The following is a 19,267-nucleotide window of genomic DNA, read 5'->3' as shown; positions in this document are numbered from 1 at the left end:
TGGTGGTGTACATAAACTCTATTCTCTGACCATCACACGCTATTTGTTAGATAGTGGGAAGTTGATGCAAGGAGTGGATTTTCTTATGACTTGACTAGTTGGCACACGAGAGTATGTCGGCTGGTTACAACCTGTTTGTGTAGATTTTCTAAATGTGATTCAAATTTGCTGCTGCTAAGACATTTCCAAACAGGTGCCTTGGTAGAGATCACATGACAGATAAATCCAGTAGTTTATGTTCCAACTGACAGACAAGTCATCAAGGTGCACCCAACACCCCTCTGTTTTCTAGGTCCTTAGTGGGGGCACCAAGTAAAACAAGGGGCCGACAAACTCCTCAATCCCGACACCCGGTGAACTATACTTAGGTACAAGACAAGTATCGATTACTCCCGAGGGCGCCGGCTATGAGCTAGCTACTTTTCTATAGCATTGCATTTCTTTATCACTTGGTTAAAAACACGTACACAAGCTTAGTTTGAATGGCATTCAGGTAATATGTTTGCACTACCAGAAATCCACCAAAATCTATTCGGTAACTTGGTTTTGTTTTTGTTTATTATTTCCGGCTGATCGGATCGAAAAAATACATACTGAATTTTGCAAAAATATCTAGAATGTTAAAAAGATCACACCTTGCATTATCCTATGAGCTGGGGTGTTTATCTCAGCAAGTTACTCGGAAGGGCCGAAGTATTCAATATTGGTTTTAATTAATTAAGACAAATAATGGGATATTGAATGTAATTATAGAAAATGTAATGGACGTTGACACATTTGAAAGGTTTATTGAAAACTCGTCAAAATGTCATTTGTGTAAACCAAATCTACCCCAGACATTGATCTGTGACTTATGTCTGTTTCAATTGTTATCTCATTGGCTGTGTTTAGAAGAAGCCATAATCCAAAGACACCAAGTATTTCCTCTCAATAATTAGGTACAAACTATTCCTTGCTATACTTTGCATCAATCTATGGTACTGTGGTGTTGTCTACGGTAAAAAATAAAAAACGGAATAGAAATAGTCCTTAATCATTCACAAATTGTGAAAACGACATGATTGAGTCGACACTAATAGCCTTACTATATATGTATCATAATTATTGTTATACAAGAAATAACACTGTTATTGATAGACCTAGCCAAACATCACGTGATAAACGACGCGTAGAAAAATTGGACTTTCATCGCTGCGATGGCGAAGTGAACCAGTCCGTTGTTTACTGTAGGCTCTATCTGTGACTACATGTTGTTGACTTTCAGGCTGAAATCATTCAGTGGAGAAATCGCCAAAGGTGGAGGAGACCTTCCTAGACAAATGAAAATATGGCAAAAATGAAAACGGAATTTATCTAGTGACAAGGAAGTACCGTTTTACTGGCATCACTGGTTATTTTGTGTAGACAATTACAAATTGTTACCAGGATACCGGGAATTGGTGGCATGGATGCAGGTTTCTGTGGAATCCTACTAATATGATGAATAGGAAGTTTATGACAGATAGGTAAGTATATATAGTGTAATTCCAGATGTAGCCATCACACGGCTTAATTAATGTTCTTACATTTAACAATGTCTGTTACAACTACTGCAGCAAAATTTTGATGAATATTTTTTCCCCATCATTTCCCATGAAATTGATCATTATCGCGGGATGTTTTATATCTATATCGACACTGTCAACTATTCAGGAAGGAAAATATCGCTCTAATTCCTAAATATAATGCAGAGTGATAAGTTTGAAGTTTTATGTCTTCTCAGTTTTGAAGTATTGAATATTTGCCCAATATTTACCCCGGAATCGTGCCATACCCTTAATGGTAACAACGACGTGCCAAATAAAACAAAAGTTTGATATTTACCGAAGTAAAAAAAAATCTAAATTATTGAAACAATTACCCGATTTACACGACAAGCAAACATATTTACCCAATAGTTTACTACTAAATTTACACGACAACCAAACATATTTACCCAATAGTTTACTACTAAATTTACACGACAACCAAACATATTTACCCAATAGTTTACTACTAAATTTACACGACAACCAAACATATTTACCCAATAGTTTACTACTAAATTTACACGACAACCAAACATATTTACCCACTAGTTTACACGACAACCAGACATTCACATCTAACAATGAATTAACTAACAAAACTTTCCCAATAACTAAACGTTTAGATTTGTCCAATAGTTCGTTTCCAAACTTACCCGACAATTAAACATTTATTTAACAAAAAATGTATTACTCAATTAACCCGACATCCAATTTTTTATAATTACCAAAGATTTTTTCACAAATTTCTTACCAAACATTTATAATTACCCAATAGTTTCCCCACAGAATTTACTCGATAACCTAACATTTGCATGAACCCAAGTTTCCCCACAAACTTTACCCACTAAACATTAAATATCTGCTGACAGTAAGTAAAACACACACCAAACATTTTGAACAATTAAACAATATCCGAAGTAAGTAAATATTTTACATGTGACACTTTTTTCAACATGAATATTTACTAAGATAGTCCCAGTAGTGTAAACGCTAATATAGAAATTTTATATATATAATGATAATATAGAAATTTTATATATATAATGATAATATAGAAATTTTATATATATAATGATAATATAGAAATTTCTAATATTCGATACCTACTAAATTAGTGAAACATTTTTACCGAAACATACAACAAACTTACCCAAGTTGAAATTGATATTTTTCAAGATGGTTGAAAATTTCTATATTAAACAAGTAGTAAGACATTAGATATGTACCAGATATTTCAACATTTTAACATGTTTTCTGTGAATCTGTAGCGAACCTATCATTGATCTAAAACGTTAGATAAGAGTCTATTCGCGCACTGGTTGCCTAGCTACAGAATACGGGACGGGGTTAGTTTTGAGTTTCAGCATTTACTATAAAGAACTGCGGGTTTTGAGAGGATTATTTTAATCGGTGGTAGGGCTTTGGCTATCTGTATTTATTTTGACTGAAGGAACCTAACCCTATGTAAAACACCAGACAGCTTTGGAAGTCGCTATCCTTGTCATCATCACATCATATTCCCGGCCACAGTTTTGAAGCTGTTATAGACATACACGTTAGTCATGGTACATTATCATCAAAAGATACACTTAAGGTGCAAGTTTTGTTTCACACATACATTTTAAATACGTTGTATAATTCGCCACAAATATTGAGGAAAATATTCTATACCTCATAAACTAAGTACTCATTGGTTTAGGTTTTATTACGTAGCAATGCTCGCTAAAACTTGATATATTTAACAAAACCGGACATAAAAACACAGTATTGCACAAAAAATACATAAAAAATATTAAAACAAGTGTTTAATTTCATTTATCGTTTACAAAAACAGACATGTCATGGTTGGTGTTGTTCAAATTACTTTTCTGGCAAGCACAAGTACTTCAACAAATTTCTCAAGTTAAACTTCTAAAGATAGGTATGTATTTAAAGTAGTTGATCTCCTTGTGTCTGAAGTGATCGGAACTGGTCTTTTTGATCCATGAAGCTATATAGTAACCTTTATCAACCAAGAAGGAACAATCAAGTTCTCAATTAAGGACACGTCTGTCCTGTAGCACTAGATAACCAATAGCTAATCAGGCAAGGCGCCGATACTTAATAGCGATGTTCCGGGATAAGAAGTCGGGATGTTCCCAGAATCTGACACCAACTGGTATCAGTCGGGAGGTTCTCCAGAGCTGGTACCCATAATAAGTCGGGATGTTCCCGGAACCTCGTATAAATTCTTAATTGGGATGTTCCTGGTGATTGACCGTCGAAATTTTGTAGGGATGATGATCGAACATTCCTGTCCATACGATACGTATTTTGGACATTTCTACACAACAGAATGATTTAGAAGACTGGACAAAAATGCGCCCTGGCATTTTATACGTCCGTACAGAATCTGTAACAATACTACAGAAATTGGTATAAGATTCCATGTGGACACATCGCCATTTCTTGTTGTTCTGTTTGTCATGTTTGTATAGGCAACTCGGCAGATCAGTGAGTTTTGAACATGATTTTCCGAGGAAGCATAAACATTGAAAGCCAAATGAAAGATGATTAGTGTTCCGAAGCAAACGGACATGGGAAACCTATCAAGAGATTCTTGGCAACGTCTGTGTGATAGTTTTACCGTGCGCTCTAGAATGGCACTTCCATCAAGCGTGAAACTGACTATGACTTCTACATGGATTCTCATTAAAGCGGCTCGCCCTGTCCTGTACAACTATTTATCAATCTGTGTACATTCCTGTGTGAACGACTGTGCTGATATGAAGAAGGATATATGCTACCGAAGATTGACGATAATAGACGAAGTTCGGGTACTGTAGTTAAGGCCAAAGATGGGTCAAGGATTTTTGACATTGATTAGAAACACTATCTTTTAGGTTGATTGACTCAACCAAATCCTAAATTTTAACATAATGCGTCCAGTTAAAACAGATTCCTGTGTTCTTATTTAATAGAAGTATAAACTATGCACTACTCAAAATACAGTTTCCAGAATCAAGTAATTTCTGTCAGTGATTCGATGTTTACTAATACAATATAAAGGTTATATAAACGACAAAACATACCATGACTATCAGCAAGAGAAATCCCAAACACATATTACGTTATGTAATGAGACATTGGAAGTCTAACATACTACTTACATGAATTGGCCAACAAAGCAGATCGTAGTAAACCTGCATATTGTCTTACCCACCTTAATTTCCCCGGTTGATGATAATTTGATTGTAATAGAATTTGAAAGACCAGGTAAATATTTCACGGGAAATAGACATTTTTGAGGAAATAAACATTTCCACTGTAATACACATACCTCGGGGAGTAAGCTGAAAGGGACTATCTTCTGATAGATATTTCTCAGGGAATACACGTGCTTCAGAATAAATACCAAGTTATTAAGGCATTCTTTACTGATCATTTTGAAAGCATTATAACTGTAAGTGATATTACGGATAAGGACGTGCGGACTGAACAGAAACTATTTGGTACGCATGAACCTATTTTTAACACCGTCAATACTTTGTTTTGTAGTGTTATAAAGAGGTGATAAAACCAACACTCTAGAGACCAGAGTGAACAACACTTGTAGTTAGTGTGAAGATTGTGAGTTCCAACATTATCGGGCTTCAGATTAATGCGAGGCTAATGGAAGGCACGGATAATAGCCAATATCGTCAATTCTCGTTCCTTTTGAAATGGTTTCCTCAGCTCATTTGTCCCAACTTGAATTACAAAAATATTTGGTGAAATTTACAATTTGTTCGTGCTTTCAAATTCTTCTTGATGAAAACATTGGTGGCGTTGTATTCCAAGAAATATTGTAGTTAGTTAGAAATATCACAAGAATGCCGGCCTCGTCCACAGCGGTGGTTACACAGCAGAAAATACACGTTTTAAATTCCCAAGCCATTATATTTAACCATTGTTTTATTTCTCTGTATATAAAGATAATTATTTTGATCAGCTAGTTTACCAGTTGATGCAGGCTATGCTATTTATAATACTGCTTTATATTAATGTCGAGATTTTACTTGGCCCGAGAGTAGTTACATATATATATATAAACACATTAAGTAAACGTGGAAACTCACACTTCCTATTTCCGCGGACGAGAGATATGAATTGCATAATTCAGACTTCGTGTGTGACAAGGTAAGGTTGGGGAGGGGAAAGTGAGTAGTATCTCCCCCCGGGGTCAAAGTCAGGAGTTATATCTCAGCTGTCTTGTTATACCACCAGGAACACCACATGACTTAATTAAACATGCAGAGTTAATTGATTGCCATGAATAGGTCTTTTGTATCCCTACACAGAGTTGCTGATGCTGGATGCTAACTAAGTGGCTGTCTGACTTCCATACACCACCTGGTTGTGAATCACGGGTCGCTTTTACATTGGTTTTTACAACAGTACATTCTCGATTGTCTGCAATCTTTACCTATTTGTATTAATTATGTCTATTCCTTCCGTTTTGTATCGTATTAAGTGTTGTCAGTTGCACCCCTGGGTTTTGTGCCACGTTTTGTGGCAATGCTTACAATTTCGTGTAAACCGTAACCGTCCAACTGTACATTATCATAAATCCGTCAACACTTTATAAAAATATGCCGTGTTTTGGCAGATGGTGGGAACATATTGGCTTTAGAAAGATATGGTGAAGTATTTTGAGATACACAGATATTGCACATATATTACTCTGACAGTCACAACTTCATTTTTAGTGATTAAATTTTGTTTTTCATTCTCTGTTTCCCCTCTTAACAGCTTCATGGTTCCCAAGAATTTGGGGGAAACCAATAATACCCCACGTATGGTTTGTTACCACTCCCATTCCACAACCCCCCCCCCCCCCCACCACCACCACCACCACCACGCCCCCTCCACCCTCACTCTTAACTGTTTTGTTATAAGAGTACTCATATGGTCATACAAGTTTACGTGTATAGTTGTGTGATATTGTAGGGAGAGGAGAAGACATGTATTGGTGTATGCCGTTGTGGGGGTAGGAGTTGACATGTATTGTGTGATGTTGTGGGGGATAGAAGTTGATATGTATAGTGTGATGTTGTGGGGATAGGAATTGACATGTATTGGTGTATGACGTTGTGGGGGTAGGAGTTGACATGTATAGTGTGATGTTGTGGGGATAGGAGTTGACATGTATTGGTGTATGACGTTGTGGGGGTAGGAGTTGACATGTATAGTATGATGTTGTGGGGATAGGAGTTGATATGTATTGGTGTATGACGTTGTGGGGATAAGAGTTGACATGTATTGACGTATGACGTTGTGGGGATAGGAGTTGACACGTATAGTGTGACGTTGTGGGGATAGGAGTTGACACGTATAGTGTGACGTTGTGGGGATAGGAGTTGACATGTATTGTGTGATGTTGTGGGGATAGGAGTTGATATGTATAGTATGATGTTGTGGGGATAGGAGTTGATATGTATTGTGTGATGTTGTGGGGATAGGAGTTGATATGTATTGGTGTATGACGTTGTGGGGATAGAGTTGACATGTATTGGTGTATGACGTTGTGGGGATAGGAGTTGATATGTATTGTGTGATGTTGTGGGGATAGGAGTTGACATGTATTGGTGTATGACGTTGTGGGGATAGGAGTTGACATGTATTGGTGTATGACGTTGTAGGGATAGGAGTTGATATGTATTGGTGTATGACGTTGTGGGGATAGGAGTTGATATGTATAGTATGATGTTGATGCCTAAATTGCTATTTTAAATTTCCCTAAATTTATTTCCAACACTGATCTTTCGGAATTGTTAGTAAGCCGTATTCATTAATGGGTTTTTATACTGTAGCTCCAACTTCCACAACTTTGTTGTGCAGAAGCTAGGTTCAGGGGAAATCTATTTTAAAAAACAGAGTTGGCATTATCTTAAAACTTATCTTAAAAGTTCTTCTGTTGATTCCCCCGTGTAGAACTTTAAAGGGACAGCTGCTGACTACGATAAGACGTAACCAGTAGAGGCAGAACGTACTCTCAGGAAAGTTACCGTACACACGTGTCTGAGATAAAACACAGTAAGTGGGCTATGTGAAATATGAAACCAAAACTAGGTTATACATGATATCTTTAAAGTCGATCTGAATAAAAGATAAATTCAAAATTGGATGTGCATAAAAAGTCAGGTCAGGAACGACTACAATTAATGTTTTCAGAAATCTACTTCTATGTTTGTTCAACCAGTGTATCCTATCTTCGTTATGTATTACCGGTTGATGGCCCTAATGAAATTTTATGTGTTGCATATGCAGCTATTCCTACGGGGCCAGCCATGGTGAGTGATTTTTACTCGGAGACACGTACAGCCATTGTTCTATAGGGTGGGTTGTAGCCTTCATAGAGGTTAAATATTTAATAAGTCGGACTTATTTCGAATCCGTGATAACATAACTATCCATGTTCAAAATCACAAAATAACAACCTTCAGTGGTTATTTTAAAAATCAGAGTGTTTCAATTCAGTTCAACAGGTTCTTTTTCATTAAAACAATTTATTGAGTACATATGGTCAGTTATTCCAAAGGACGCGCCAGTAAACCCCCCAACTTAGAACCCCTGTGGCTTACTGGACATGTGTGAACTATAACCATCTCTTTCATGGACTGATTTCTCATCGCCTGACTCTATGTCATATAGGATTTCACACATTACTATAGTCAATATACGAAGAAATCATCTGATTTGGTCAGGGGTGTATGATAAAGACACTCCATGATTTGGTTAAACAAATAAAACTGCGAGATTATCCAGAATTTAAAGCAATGAAAATTTGAACATAAACAACTGAAAACTCTTGATCAAGGGTTCGGATCGGAAGGGATCTACAACATCTACCGTTAACTATATCTTAAAGTAAACCATTGCAATAAGGACCAGAAGGACAATGATTATAAAAATGTACACTAAGGAAAAGGACAATGATTAAAAAACGATTAACCACAGCATTTTTAAAAAGACATTTTTCCTCTACTGTGGCCATGCTTCTATCTATTTCAGTTACATATTACCGAGAAAATCTCCAGGAACCCGTTACCTTTTATTTCTCATTACGATGTACGACTTACATTTATAAACTGTAGTCAATATGTCAATTTATTTTGTAATCCATTTGCTTGGTTGTTACAACATCAAACCATGGTCTTAATTTTCAAGCAAGAAGTCCGCGGGAAAGGACCGACTGTTCTAGTACAGAATCCCTCAACCACAAACGTATTGTCCCGAAAACACTGTCTGGCAAATGGAAGCTATCAAGATAGGAAAGCGCAGGGAGTGATTGTATTGATCTTTCTAATAATAAACTTTATTTATTTCACAACAATTGCGAGGCAAGTTTTTCCAACTTATATAAATCACTCTTATTGGTTCGGATGGAAGCGCGGGGGGTCTTAATTTGGGAGGGAACCGGAGTACCCGGTGCAAACCCAAGTGGTCGGGCAGGTGACCCCATATCTGTTCACATCCATTCCGGGAATCGAACCACGGACGGCTATGTGAAAGGCGAGTGCGTTTTTTTTGTTTTTTTGTTTTTTTGTTTTTTTATGTAAAATTTGTATTGAAAACCAGAAAAAAAATCTAACTTCATTGTATCATTAACTGAGATCGAACGTGCGACCACATCAATTCCACTAACGTGGGAGTAACGTCTTTTTTTTCAAGATAAATTTTTTATTTCCAAAGCATGTACAAATATGATCCAATCTTATACTTACATGTAGTATGTAAAATTAATTATTTAAGGATGTAATATTATAATACACACTTGTATACTTATATCTTACTTCTACACTCTAACCATTCACGCTCACCTTACTCGCATAATAAAGGAATCGTAGTAATATTCGTAACTCCGATCCAATAACATGTACAAGAGGATTTGAGTTTGTCTGAAATAGTAATAGTTAAAGTTGTAGTTAATGTATTTCTTGATGGTAAATTTAAAGAAAGACTTAATATCAACAAGACCTTCTCCATTTATCACTAAATTACGACGTTTGAAGATACAAAACCTGGCAACAGACATCAAGAAATTGATAAAAAAATATATTCGCGTGTTTATTTGTCTGTGACGAACCAAACAACAATAAAGTTTCAAATTTTTGAGAATGGAGGACATCGGCATCTGCCCTCGAAAAAATAATCTTAGTTAGATTTACAAAATAATCAATTGTTTTCACTTTGGACACTCTAAGAACAGATGAAAAACATCTTCAGTATGAAGCTGACAATTTTTCACAAGACAATGCCAGATGTCACGTGGCGCGACTTGCAATGGGTATTCTACGCCAAAACAATGTGCAAACACTACCTTGGCCCCCTTACAGTCCCGATCTGTCACCAATAGAGCATGTCTGGGACTTGTTAGATCGACGCATTCGAACGCGCCCAAATCCACCAGAGACTATACCCGCTTTGCGTCAAGCACTTCTAGAAGAGTGGCAGAACATCCCTGTCGCACAAATAAACCACTTAGTAAATTCTATGCATCGCAGGATTCGAGCTGCAACAAATGCAAACGGCGGGCATACTCGTTATTGAGTTTGGAAAATTTCAGTAGCTACCCCATCTTGAGCCTTGACATTTTTTACAGAATGGATGAGGGCAAAATGAGAAATCGACAGTGTTATTCCAAAGAATACATTTAAATATTGTATCAGATGTTAAATTTAAACGACAAATTTCAATGAAGTAAGAAAATTCTTGCATAAAATCACATGTTGCGTTTCCTTTGCTTGTCAGTATATTATATCTATATATATAATGATATACAATTCCGAAAGTCTTAAATCTAAGTATTTCAAATTTATCAAATTATTCCTAAACTTGATGAAATAAATTTAAGCCTTCTTGTATTGACAAAAAATAATAAAACATATCAATATTCACACAATCATTTAAATACTTCAGTTCAATATTTTGAGTCCATTTCACAATCACTCCGTGTGTAGCAGGTATGATGCTCGCTCTCCGTAGTCTATGTAGTAAATCGGGTCAACCGGTCATTCAGAATCCGGGAGCGACGTCTCCTTGGAGCAGGTAATCCTCCAGTGGCACGTTAAACCGGTTTATATCATTCGCAGCTTGAATTTCCTTCAGCATTCGGATGAACAGGTAGATATTCGGATGTGCGTGTGGGATCCTCTTCTTGAATTTGCTGTGCCATCCTTCCAAGTTGTTGGTAGTCCTGGGTCCGTTGTTGTCGAAGTGGTTCCAGATCTGTCTGTCTCCCTCTATCCACTGGGTTGTCACATAGTCTGTGAAGGGTGTTGTTTCTATGGATAGGTCAACTTCTTCAAGGTCACCCAATGCATTGAACCAGTAGTTCTCAACACTGAGTAGTGGTTAGGAGGGGAAGGACAGCTGCACGGCGAACGAGTCGGTTGATCTCTTCGTTGTCTCTGTAGTCTGGAGGCCTAGTTGTTGGGCCTTTCTCCAAATGCACTGGGTAAGGTGAAACAAGCATCTTTTCACTGTAAACCATGAGAATACGGCAGCAGATTCAAAGTCCATGAATATGACGGGCGGGTTGAATTGAAGATGCAGACCCTATTTACCTGTATTTTGGGAGACAATTTACCTGTTGAAACAACACCTTGGGACACTAGCCACTTAACAACAAACATACTTTTTGGACAGTTAAGAATTATAATCAGTCAGTTTCAGGCAGTCAGGAATAAACCGGCTGGATTAACGTAACTGTTTATTGTTGTAACCCATCGTTGTGGTAAACATTCAATTATGGACAAATTCATGTAGGATATTACATTCTTTTCTATATTGGGATTTACGTCACGTATACTCCCGTTTATCGCTGACATAGGAAGGTATCCGGGAACACATTCGTAAGTAAAATCTTTCAATTGCAATAAACCTGCTTCAACAAAATGATTGTAGTATAAATTTTGACCATTTTTCACCATCACAGGATTACAAAATACTGGCTGACAATAAATATGTTTCGTGTCATATTTGAATTCTAAAAACTTAATTTGACAAAGCTGTTAACATTTCTTGATAAAATTGGGGTAAGCTCGCCAGCTGGTGAAAAGTACACTTAAAATAAAAGCACAAAATGCCAATGTTCATGTCACCTACACTAGACAAAAAATATTTACATGTATCCTTCCACAATGTTAAGCATATGGGCAAGAATTCGCTAATGAAATTTTAGTGTCAAAGTAGTTTATCCAATAAAAAACAAACAAAATTTTGCAAGTATGGAGAATACACATTGTTTAAATATTAAAGTTGGGTTTTTTTATCGTCATATGAAAAAACAAATTGATCTAATTGATTAAATAACAAGGAAGCAGCACAAGTTGTACGCCGCAAGTGGATAAATTATAGGCAAAATGTGTGACATTTCTGCAGTAGTGAAACTCCGAGTGGTATTTAATAAATGCCTGAATAATTGTGGTGCTGTAAAAGTTGTTAATCAACTGCAAAATGATGGGTCTATCGATAAAAAACGCTTGTTTACAGTAATCTGGTAATTTTGATCACGTAACGAAGTGTTACGCACACATTCGGAGTAAAATATGATCTTTGATAATGTTGTGTTATTTTTTCTTTGTATTTTTCAACAAAAAATTAAAACAGTAGATCTGGTATTTGAAACGGGTTTGACCTCACGATAGCGATTTTTTGGTGGGAACGATTTCCGTACGTATCCTTGACCTGAAAATAAATAGTTGCACGTTTTTGGTGTCAATGTTACATGCGACTACTTAAACAATATTATATTTGAGATGTGTGGGAGTATAATTATAATTAACATACAGATAGTGTATTGGGGGGCTTTTTATATGTTTTAATAGCATTTCTGGCATGCTTTATGATTCATATTTTTTGTGTCCATGTTACATGCAACATATGTAAAACTACGTTATTACTGAAATGAGAAGGTTGCAAAAATATTGATAGAATTTTCTTTATACGACAGTAACACAATGAAAAAATGACTTTTCTTGTTTACCAAGAACATAATTCTGATTATATTTATCTCTTAATAATTGCATGTAACATTGACAAAACAATCAGAGAAACCTGTTTTCATCGAATTTCTGAAATACATGATAAATTTGAAAAATACAATTTTTTAAGTCGAAATGATGGACAATGTTTTGAGATAAACAAACCTAATACTAAACTTTAAACAAGTCAAAGAACCATCAATCTCAGTTTGGGAATAGTGTCAATGTTACATGCTCTAAATTCATTCTCTTTGTTCTTCACTGAAGTAAGTTTCAAAATGATTTTTTGTTTCACATAGAAAGACACCATTTACAGTTATACTTCAAACAAAATTTGTAGGCTTATGAATATCTCTACTTTTTTCTTGCAATGTCACACTTAGTGTTACATTAGCGAGTTCTTGTCCATATTGTAAACGGAATGCAAATTTAATTCTAAAAGCTTTTAGCTTTAGGTCTATATCAGGAAACTGTATTCTAACGTCACGCTTATCACTGATGGTAGTTTTATACGATACAAGATGAAATTTATTATTCCATAGAAAACCAATACATCACTTTTTTTATTCATTTTTCACACCATCGGGTATACTCGTGACAGTAAGTATGTACCAACATTTAGACAAAAACAAAGATGAGATGACTGTAGCTCTTACGTGTATAGTCAATTTTTTTTCTGAGACCATCATTGTAAAAGTTTTTTAATTGACTTAACTTTACCACTCCAGTTAAGCTCATCACAGAGAGCGTCACTTTTTCCCAGATATACTCCGAGAATTAAAATACCATCTTTTAAAAGTTTGAATTTATACAAGTTAAATTCATTATCAGATATTTCTCCGCTACCAACACAAAGTAATTCAGTTTTTGATTTGTTAACTTTCGCACCAGACGATCGACTGGTATCATCAGCGTGTTGAAAAATTTTAGATTCATTCTCCGACATAGGAATAGGAATACCACAAATAACTTTGTTCTTTAGTATTGTCCGTCCAAGAGGTTCAGCAACCAGGACGTATAGTAACGCAGATATTGGATAGCCCTGCGTTTCTGAATTCCGGATCGGGGAAAAAAATTCGGGCCAAATCCAAACTTCTCTAACATTTTTAACAGATAACCATGGTGAACTCTGTCGAAAGCCTTTTATTGGTCAATTTTAAGAATGTCTTTCTAATTTATTCCTTTCAACCGAGTTAATAACATCTCTAACACTGGATATATTGTCTGCTATGTCTCTGCCCAATACACAGCTTTAGACAGGGGAGATAATTGAAGGCAAAACCTGTTTAAGTCTTTTTTGACATAATTCTTGCTGGAATTTTATAATCAACGTTCAGCAGGCTAATAGGCCTCCAGTTTTTTAGGCAATTTTTTTTCACCCTGATTTTTATATAACATATTTATCACACCCAGTTTCATTAATTTAGAAAGTTCCCCTTTTTCACGAATATTATCAAAGAAATGCAAAAATATACTTTCAAAATCATTGCCGTTTCTGATTTGTTTGCAAGAAAAAACAGAACAACCCTTATTTCTGCTCTATACATCAGTTAAATTAAAAAGATTCATTATATCATTCAACTTTCTAACAAATTTATCAGCAACGTGACACGATGACCCACCTCTGTCTAAATGACTAAGAAAGGTTTTAAAATCTCCACCCAATATGATGTTACCGTCCACATTACTCAACTTGAACTTGCAAATTTTTTATTATAAATTCATATCTGTCATTTAGAACATTTGGCGCGTAAATATTAAAAATATTTATAATAGAACCATCAATATCAATTTTGACATGTAAAAACCGACCATCATGACCTTCAGAATTTATCACATACTTTTCCATATTAATACTAACCAATATTGAGACACCCTGATGACCACTGTCGTAATTAGAAGCATAATTGTTCCGTTCCATTTGTCACTTATCTGACTTACAAAAGTGTCATTCCAGTGCGTCTGTTGTAATAAAACAATGTTACAATTTTCATTACACCAAGCAAAAGTTTGTTGTATTTTAGTTTCAACCCATTACAGCTGTTAGCTAACAATTTAAACATAATCAATAATGCTATATCAACGATATCTACTTTGTATACATTTGAAAAGAAGTTCTGCTCTGTTTTTGGCATGTTTGTGGCGGCCTATTAACCTTTTTACTTCATGACTTCTTTAATTCTAAAAAATCATTCCTCTCACATTGACTACTCTCTTCCATACCAGACATATGCCCCTTACACGGCGGAACTGTGGACAATCTCTAAATAGATGGTCACTCGAATGACACAGAGAACACATACGTTTCTGATTGTTGTGTACCACACGGTAATACGCGTTGTCCAACTTTACAGTATATGGTATTGACGGAAGTGCAGGCGGAAACCTGACCTTGACAAATGTCTTGCCGTCCGCTATTTCCGTCCAAGGGTAATACCGTCCTTGGAATGGGGATGAAATCGTTAAACTAGTAAGTCTGGTCTCAAGTTCATTGTCTTCAATATAGGCAGGTGTATGCAGAAAGAAGACAACAATGAAAGATTTTACAACCTCCAACACATCACAGAAACGTTCGTTAATGTTGACGCCGTCCAACAATATCTTGGCCGACGCCTTACCGTGTAGAGTGATCTCGAAACCATTCCCCCCTTTGGGGACACGGGCAAATAGATCACCTGGACCACACTGATGGTCAACACAGCCAATAATGTTTAAAGACGTAATAACGTTGTTGTCACCAACTTCAACAAAATAGGAACTGTCTTTCTTGTACGACCTGTTCTGGGTCCTGTTATGTCCGGGGCCACCATTACGGCCAACGCCCTGGCCATGTCGAGGAAATGGCGGTGAAATACAAAAATACTTCACAGTGTCAGTTTTTCCTTTTACAATGTTAACAATAATCAAAATATGGCACAAATACAGTACACTTAGTACTCAGTACACGGCACCTGTAGGGCCAAAGAAGGCCACGATGACTTACGATTGAAGGACCGCGATATGAACTACGTCCATTCTCTCTCAGTCCCCATCGGAAGTCCCCTGGCAAATGGAGACCATCGAAGGAAGATAGGAAAGCGCGGAGAGTTATTGTATTGATTTTTTATAATAAACTTTATTTATTTTACAACGATTGCGAGCAAGTTTTTCCAACTTATATAAATAACTCATGTTGGCTCGGATGGAAGCGCGCGAGGGGTCTTAATGTGGGAGGAAACCGGAGTACCCGGGGAAAAACCCACGTGGTCGGGCAGGTGACCCCATACCTTTTCACATATCTTCGGAAGTCGGGTAGGGGAGGAGGAATTGTTATTTTTTTTATAAACATTGTTTATACAAGAATCTAAGTATTGTGTGTAATTTCAGTGATACCATCATTGTAGCAAAATTGTGTGTATTTTATACGGCATATAATATTGATTTATTTCAAATTTTAGAGGAAAGTCTTGTAAGATGTAAAGATGAAGGTCCTGTGTATGCGATGGTGGATCTCGATTCGAGAACAGGTTCCAGGCATGACTTTATAGAAAATGACCACTTTAACCATGATATACTCAGTTTGATGGAAACTTTTAACTATGATAATAAGGATAGAATCTAGCGAAAGAATATGGCTGGATTTGTAAATTCTTTTGGTAGGATACTGTTAGCATTGTGTAAAATGTCTGGTATACAAATTGTTAATGGTCTCCATACCGGAAACAATAAAGGGAGTTTCTCTTTTTACAGCAAAAATGGCAAAATACTATAGGTTATTTGTTTACATTTACAGATAACTTTGCTGACATTTACTTACTCATTTCAGGAAATTTTGCAACCATTTCAGATCATGCTCCACTGTCTTGCAAAGTACGACTAAATTATAAACAAAAATTTTGTCACTGTAAAACTAGTACAACAACTGGAGTACCATGTAGGAACGTTGAATGGAAAAGTGAAAATGTAAACGATATAAGAAATAATCTTAGTGAGAATTCAGATAATCTTGTACTTATTAGTATTAGAACTGTATGTACACTAAATGACGTCAGTGATAGACAACTTTCGTCCAGTTGTCAATACATGTATATTACAACATTGTGATGTATCCTCTAAAGTTGATCATAGGAATGTACCGAGGAAATCTAGAATATCAGAAGACAACAAAGAAATAAATTATTTTTAAACTTTTTCAAAGTGGAGGCAGAGGAAAACTATTGAATATTGTAAAATCTTTATATGAAGGTTTAAAGTCTTGTGTTAAGTATAAATCTGAGTTGTCTGATTTCTTAATATGCTCACGGGGATTGATGCAAGGAGAGGAGTTATCTCCCTTCCTTTATTCCACGTATGTGAATGACCTTGAAAATTAACTTATAAATACTTCATGTGACGCTTATTTTTAGGTATATTTCTTTGTTTCTTATGTATGTAAATGATTTTGTCTTCTTCTCAGAATCTGCCTCTGGTTTGCAAAAAACTTGTTCGACTCTTTATATAGTATATATAGTGATAATTGGGATCTGACAGTTAACACAGAGAAAACAAAAAAATGTTGTATTTCGAGATGGTGGAAGATTACGAGCTGATGTGAAATTTTATTTTAATGGTAAAGATATAGAATGTGTTGATAGATCTAATTATCTTGATGCATTGCTTAATTGTAATGGTAAGTTTACAGAAGCTCAATAGCTCAATTCACAATTGCTGAACAAGGCCGTCAATGCGGTATAATGTATTAAGAACTTGTAATAATTTGTCACTCAATGTAGAATCGAAAGTCAATGTTTTTGATATATATGTTTCCCTTGTTCTTAAGTATGGTAGCGAAACATGGGGCTTTAACGCCGCGACCACTGTAGAAAAAGTACATGTTGATTTTTCAAAAATAATCCTGAATGTGAAAAAGAAGTTCGCCATTTTTTGTGGTATACTCGGAATTAGGACACATCAGAAAATGTCGAATAATGAAATATTGGTTGAAGTTAATTAGATGTGATAATTGTATTGTTAAATCAATGTATGAAGAAATGGCAGAATGTAACCACAGAAACTGTAATTGGCGTTGTCAAGCTAAGAAGCTATTTTTGTCCTGTGGTTTTCGTAACGTCTGGTTAACTCAGTATGCTAATAATGAACAGATATTTTTACGTTGTTATAAGTTGATATATAATTTTATTCAAATAAGGGATGAATTTGTTGAGCGGTCGTCAAAATGCTAGTTGTATAAATTCCTGTTTGGTAGTTTCAGACTGCAGTTTCATTTAACAAAGTCTATCCAAGATGCAGATCTTACACTTGTATCGAAATTACGACGTTCATCCTTTCAGTTGGGTTTAGAGGAAGGTCGTTATCGTAATGTTCCGATGGAAAACTTTTGTAATCAACATTAGGTAGAAGACGAGTTTCATCTGTTCTCATCTGTCCACTATATGTAGATATTTGTAAAAAGTTCCTTAAAAAGTATTATTGGAACCGTCCATCTTCTATAAACTTGTCCAGCTGTTATCAGTACGAAACAGAAAGGAACTTTGTAACTGAGGAAAGGGGCTGCAGTCGAGCTTATTAGCACGGTCTAGATTCCAGCTTATTAGCACGGTCTAGATTCCAGCTTATTAGCACGGTCTAGATTCCAGCTTATTAGCACGGTCTAGATTCCAGCTTATTAGCACGGTCTAGATTCCAGCTTATTAGCACGGTCTAGATTCCAAATCAACTTATTATGATGCTTTTTAAAATTTTGATTAGCGTTGCTTAAGTATTTATATCTATTGTTGCCGTTAATCCCCTGACTACACCACACTATACCTATGTATACCTTGCTCGAGCCTTTATATGATAATGATGATAGTAAATGTTGTTACTGTACTTCAGGTTCTATTCTAGCCTATGTATTCCTATGTAAAGTCAATGTACACCTATATAAAGTAACTATACAAGAGCGTCCATCTTCTGTAAATTTGAGATATCAAACCAAAACTGGGCTATACATGATATCTTTAAAGTCGATCCGAATAAAAAATAAATTCAAAATATGATGTACATAAAAAATCAGGTCAGAAACGACTGCAATTCATGTTTTACATACCTACTTCTATGTTTGTTCAACCATTGTATCATACCTTCAATATGAATTCCAGTCACCTCTTACCTGTGTAATATGAACTTATAATCGTCGCTTTGTGCTTTACCGGTTGATGGCCCTAATGGCCTATTATGTGTTGCCTAGCCGTTAAAAATGTAATAATAATGATGATGCACTTATTTATGCCGCAGTGATAAAGGTTTGCAAGTCATGACATATGATTTCACATAACCGAACTTTTTGTGTCGTCACAATAACAAATTCACATTATATTAATGTTGCCACCATCAGTTCAACAATCCTTCCTACACATGTAATGTCACAATCACACATTATGCATGTGTAAATGTCTTACGTCACAATCACCTTTACACGTGTTAACGTGTTACATCACAATCACACATTTTGCATGTGTAAACATGTTACGTCACAATCGCATTTACATGTGTAAACGTGTTACGTCGCAATCGCATTTACATGTGTAAACGTGTTACGTCACAATCGCATTTACATGTGTAAACGTGTTACGTCACAATCGCATTTACATGTGTAAACGTGTTACGTCACAATCGCATTTACATGTGTAGTGTAAACGTGTTACGTCACAATCGCATTTACATGTGTAAAAG

General features: G+C 35.8%; 1 protein-coding gene across 1 annotated transcript in view; it reads left to right on the top strand.

Annotated features, from left to right (window-relative positions):
- The first annotated feature begins 1,308 nt into the window (after window positions 1-1,308).
- The window catches only part of LOC132557608 (beta-1,3-galactosyltransferase 1-like), a 31,188-nt gene continuing 13,229 nt past the window's right edge, over window positions 1,309-19,267 (top strand). Inside the window, exon 1 of the mRNA XM_060222117.1 lies at window positions 1,309-1,505. The gene's annotated coding sequence lies outside the window, so the exon portion shown is untranslated. The remainder of the gene's footprint in view (window positions 1,506-19,267) is intronic.

The sequence above is a fragment of the Ylistrum balloti genome, unplaced genomic scaffold, assembly GCF_031769215.1.
Source record: "Ylistrum balloti isolate Yb309-2 unplaced genomic scaffold, AGI_CSIRO_Ybal_v1 Utg370700, whole genome shotgun sequence".
NCBI lineage: Eukaryota > Metazoa > Mollusca > Bivalvia > Pectinida > Pectinidae > Ylistrum > Ylistrum balloti.
This window is presented reverse-complemented; position numbering and strand designations above follow the sequence as displayed.